Source organism: Lipotes vexillifer, unplaced genomic scaffold, assembly GCF_000442215.2.
Source record: "Lipotes vexillifer unplaced genomic scaffold, Lipotes_vexillifer_v1.1 scaffold1050, whole genome shotgun sequence".
Lineage (NCBI taxonomy): Eukaryota > Metazoa > Chordata > Mammalia > Artiodactyla > Lipotidae > Lipotes > Lipotes vexillifer.
Window position 1 is genome coordinate 289,111 of NW_006771516.1, and position 5,627 is coordinate 294,737.

At 33.9% G+C, this 5,627-nt stretch overlaps 1 protein-coding gene across 1 annotated transcript in view; it reads right to left on the minus strand.

Moving 5' to 3' along the window:
- The window catches only part of LOC103090527 (amylase alpha 2A), a 36,348-nt gene extending 31,270 nt beyond the window's left edge, over window positions 1–5,078 (minus strand). Inside the window, exon 1 of the mRNA XM_007446817.1 lies at window positions 4,832–5,078. The gene's annotated coding sequence lies outside the window, so the exon portion shown is untranslated. The remainder of the gene's footprint in view (window positions 1–4,831) is intronic.
- Between the last annotated feature and the right edge of the window lie 549 nt (window positions 5,079–5,627).

Below are 5,627 nucleotides of genomic sequence, written 5' to 3' on the forward strand. Positions count from 1 at the left end.
TTAAAGAAATAGGTATTTGGTGATACCATTTATTAAGATGAAAAATGAGGAAGTACTAGCTTTTTGGAGGGGGTACCAAGAGCACTTTATGAATCCTAATGCTCTCCTTTGGTCCTTTCTAGGACCCAAAGTGGGTCCATATTCACCCACTTTATGAATATACTCTGTGTCCTACTTTATGAATATATTCTGTGTCCTATTTTCTTAATCAGTTCAAGCTGCTATAACAAGAATACCATAGACTGGATGGCTTTTCTGGAGTCTGGGAAACCCAAGACCAAAATATCAGAAGATCCAATGTCTGGTGAGAACGCCCTTCCACGTTCACAGATGGCCACCTTCTTCTTGTATCCTCACATGGTGTAGAGTAAAGAAAATCTCAGTCTCTTTCCCTTCTTACAAGGACACTAATCCCATCAGGGGGGCTTCACTCTCACGACTTCACCTTAATGAATTTACTTCTCAAAGACCCCATAGACTAATACCATTCCATTGGGAGTTGGGGTATCAACATTTGAATTTTTGGTGGGGTGGAACACAAACATGAAGTCCCTAACACCTATCCATTGCAAAACTAAAATTTCTTCATATTTTACAAGGAATTTTATTCCTCCATGACTTTCATGCACCTTATTTAACTTTCTATGGTTCCCTTCCATCACCCCTGAATATCTGGTAACTTTTCTTCCTTTCAGATGCAGTTGAAAAAGCATCTGTATAAAGCTTACCTTGATATTTCCAGGAATAGTTAATGACTCCTCTGTAAGACAGCTTTTTAACTTATATGATATTATTAAGTGATATTTGATTTATATTGTAAAAAATAAGTATTTATATGGCCATCATTCTGGGACCAATCTTCTTAAAGGTAGACTTCATATTTAATATTCCTTGCAAAACAAATAGCATAATGGCTTATGTGATCAATAAATGGTTATAATATACAGACTCTAAAATCCAGGTATTTTGCAAGACATTGGTGTAGGTTGGGTCATGTCCACATTGATTTTTAAGTAAATGAACACCATGTCAGAAACTGTGTAATACAGTCAACTCTAATCCTTACAAAAACTTTGTATACATAAAGGAACTAAGGCTAAGAGAGACTGAATAAATTGTTCAGGCTCATATAATAAGTAACAAGGCCAAAATCTGATAATCATCCTACCACGAGTCAAGATTCTCTGTACTACACCAATGTTTCTCATAGAATTCTCAGGTTGTAATGTCCAATATGGTAGCCAAAAGCAACACTTTGCTATTGAACCCTTGAAATATGATTTATCTGGAAAGAAATATGATATGTATGCAAAATACACTCCAGATTTTGAAGTTAGCATGGAAAACAATGTAAAAAATTAATTAGTATGTTGTTTACATGCTGAGATAATATTTTGTGATACATTAGGCTAGATAAAGTTTATTATTAACATTAAATTTCCTAGTTTCTTTTTATCTCTTTTAATATGGCTACTAAATTTTTAAAAATTACATATGTGGTTTTCATTATATTTCTATTGGACAACACTGTTGTAGCACCTTTCTCATACTAAGTCTGAGAAAGGACACGTCCATGCACAAATACAAATAACAATAATAAAATGAAGGATATGATCACTATCTTAAGAAAGAGATGAGTAAAGTGCTTTAAGATTTCATTAATAGGAAAATCCTTTGTAACTGATGGGAATACGGGAAGGTAAAATTGACTTGAAGAATGGGTTTGATTTTAATGAAAAGAGATAAGGTGAAATGGCTTTTAAGTAAGAAAAAAAATATAGCAATTGTAGGAATTAGACAAGGAAAATAGCAAGAAATTAATAGTTTTGTAGAACATTGAGTTAGAAGTAGGGGAGCCATAGGACTTAGGAAAGTTATATTGGGGGGCTCTCAAAGTCAGGGAGAAGAAAGCAGACTTTCTTCTGATAGCTATGAGAAGTTATAGAAGGTTTTAATTCATTTGTTTGTTTTTAAAAAGGAAAGTAACATGACTGGAGCTTTTGGAGTATAGCAGATGGATTAGCAGGCAAAGAGAACTGAGATAGAAACAATCGAAAACTTGTTCAGTAGTAAAGCAGAGTAGTGATGAAAATCTGAACTATGATTTCAGCAGTAAAATTGAAAATTAGGAGACTGTGGTAAACTTTAACAATAAGTGCCACCCAATGAATGACACTTGACAGTATCCATATTTTTGTGGAATCTCTTCCTACATAGATTATGGAATTGGTTTATAATTTGTTTCGTCCAGAGGGATGACAGCAAACAAGCCACAAACACAAACAGAAGTTTGATTAGCATCTGCACATCTCTTGAAAATCTGAGACCACTGTGTTGTGATGATAACTGGGAAGACCACATAGAGAGATCTAATTGGCCCTAGCCATTCTAACCATGTGAGTTGACCTACCAGCTAACTGTTAGTTGAATGATTGTCCCAGAGCTAAATCAGCAGAAGAACTACTTAGTCAACCATAGACATATGAGACATAATAAATTATTGTTTTTCAGCAATAATGAATTGATATAGAGAGGAGAGATGTAATAGATTTGGTGGAGATAATTCTACAGAAGTGGTAGCTAATCAGATGTAGGGGAATAGAGAAAAGGAAGAATCAAAGAGGACTCTATGATTTAAAGTTTAGTGAGTGGAACAATGACAATGGCATTATCATGCATAGTGCAACCTAGAGGCAGATTGATTTAGGGAAATTGAAGAGCTAATATGGAATATACTGAGTTTGGGCTATGAAAAAATTAGATATGAAGAAAGAAGAAGAGAGACTTGGAAGATTTCAACAAAGAAATGATAGCTTCAGAAATGGCACACAAAAGATTTAACAACTAATTTAGCACAGACACCAACCAGTCGGAACAGATACCATTCATAAGCAACTAGTATGTGTAGGCCATTTCACTCTGGTGGGATTATCAGGCCTAGACAGCTGGACCCTTGAAAGTTGACAAGGTACCAATAGACATGTTGAATCCAATGTTATAACTCTGCAGTCTATATGATAGGGCAGGTAGTAGGGAACATATAAAGAGTTACCTTCAACATAGGGAGAGGAGTTTAATTACCAAAGAAAGGTATTCAAAAACAAATAGGAAGGAAAATTTGCAAGGAGGACAAGAGACTAACTGAATGTACATGAATATTAGAAACAGAATAGGAGAGAAGACTGACTAAATAGTGGATGACATACAGCTGATGGTGATAAAGAGTTGAGAGTTAGAGAAGAGAACATTTGAACTTCATACTTGACCCAAGGTTCCAAATGTTAAAATGTAATGGTTAAGACTACAACCTTAGGAGTTAGACTAAGCATTGTTTAAATCCTGACCTTACCATTTATCTGCTGTGTGATCCTGGAAAGTAACCTCTCTAAATTTATCTGTAAACTAGAAAAAGTAGTATGTACCTCATAGAGTTGTTATGATGATTAAATGGATTAACACATATAAAGCTGTTATCCCAGTGCATGGATACAGTAAAAGCTCGATGTATTTGGTTGCTGTAATATTGTTATTATTTTATTGCTATTTTTAATTCTGGTACTATTCAAACTGCTAGAAACTCATGTTCTCTCCCCACTTTCACTTATCATTACTTGGACATTCTGTCTTTCCATTCCACTATTCCCAAATTCTAATAATACTTTCTACATCTCAGACATATTTTTATCCCCCAGAGGAACAGATGGTGATAAGAAAGAACCAGCAATGTTTTCTGCCTGCAATTTTTTCCCCATTCTCTTCTCTTTTTTTAAAACTCTTTAGAGCTTCTGGCAGTCTACATGTTAGTTTTGAAACAACTTTTCCTCATTGCCTCATCAGTTATCTCTGAACTGTTCTTTAAGTAACAAATAAGTGTTTTTCACAAAGCATTTAAAAATATTATTAAAATAAAGGATAACTTGCAAACACAATTTGGGGGATTTTATTAGCATCCTAGCATAGGTGGAGATATGCAAACATATAATAAGCTTCTACCAAGGATCAGCCATTGTCATGTTTTCTCATTTAATCTTAATTTTCATCTCAGTCAATCTAAAGAGTTATAAACTTCACAGCAGAGGAATTAAAACAACTAAAGTATATTTATATCATGGGAAGTAAACAATGCAAACAAATTCTTGACATCTTTGGCATCAACAACAAAACAAAATAATAAGAACTTGAAATAGTTGTTATGTCTACTTCCCATTATAGTTTTCCTAAAATGGTTCTCCTCAGAGAAGCTATTCATAATTAGTGATACTAATATCAATGCTCTGTTGCCCACACCTCATTTTTTCTGGATTGCTCTAAATAGAGGAAATTTCTTTTTTATTTTAAAGCTCTTATGGTTACTATAATGTGCTAAATAAGACGTCTTGGGAATTCCTAAATAATATTAAATAGGATATTTTGTAATAGCTTAACAACAAAGCAGTACTTTTTAGAGAGTATTTATATTTGAAAATTTATATTTGAAGTTTCAATAAAACATATCCAATGTTAAGAAGAAAAAAATTGTTAGCTCAGACTTACCCATAAGGTTTATTCTCAGGATAATAAGTCACATGTGAAGGTTAGAGAAATGAAGGCAAAGATAATCAAGTTTGCATACCACATTTCTGAAATGAGAGAAACATTTTAAGCCAAGCCTCAGATGCATTTCAAACACAAACAGTATACGCTGATGGAAACTGAAACTTGAGTTGTCAACAAACCTAAAACAGATTGTGAGATTCTGAACTATATCAAAGCATATGACAGAAACCACCTATTTCAAGAAAAAAGGGAGGGGGGAACCATATGATACACAAAAACCATTAAAATAACTTACCACATCGACTTCCCTAAAGTCAGCAGTCTCTCAAATCCACAATTCAGTCATTTCAATTATAAAACAACAAAGTCACACAGTTCTGGTTTTGCTTTCTCTTCAGTTAGGAAAAAAATGCTGAATTTAGGACTTTATAGATTTCCTATAATACTCTTCCTTTCAGTAGGTGGTCTTACAATCCTGCTCTAATTCTCCAAATCCAATTTGTACAAAAAGTCTAATCTGAGCTCCACAACGGCACCAGATTGGCCACTATCACTTCCGTTTCCTGAGCAAACCACTGACTTCCCTCTGCCAGCTCAGTTGGCTGCCCTGCCACCCACTCTACACTGTACCTTTTCAGTTGCTTGCTTTCTCTTCATCTTCCTTTCTTATTCTCAATATCCTCTCCCAATCTCAGCCAGTCTTTTTCTCCTGAACCATTTATATCAATCCATAGGAAAAAAACAAACAACCTTTTGCTAAAATAACCTTAAAGACACAGATTAGAATATGATTGTGTCAAATTAAATAAGTGTGACTAGAATGTAAACAAAATCTCTAAACCAAAAATCTAATTTTGAATCCAAGCTTTGCCATCTACTATGTGAACCTTAGAGAAACATTAAAGTCTATAGATTGCATTTAGGTTTTCATTTAGAAAATGGGAATCATAGTACTGTTGATAAATGATAAAAATACAAAAAATAATTAACAACTAGCAATATGCATTGAGTGTTACTATGTGCCATTTCCATGTGTTATCACTTTGACTCCTCACAGATATATAAATTCAGGATAGAATTACGATTATATT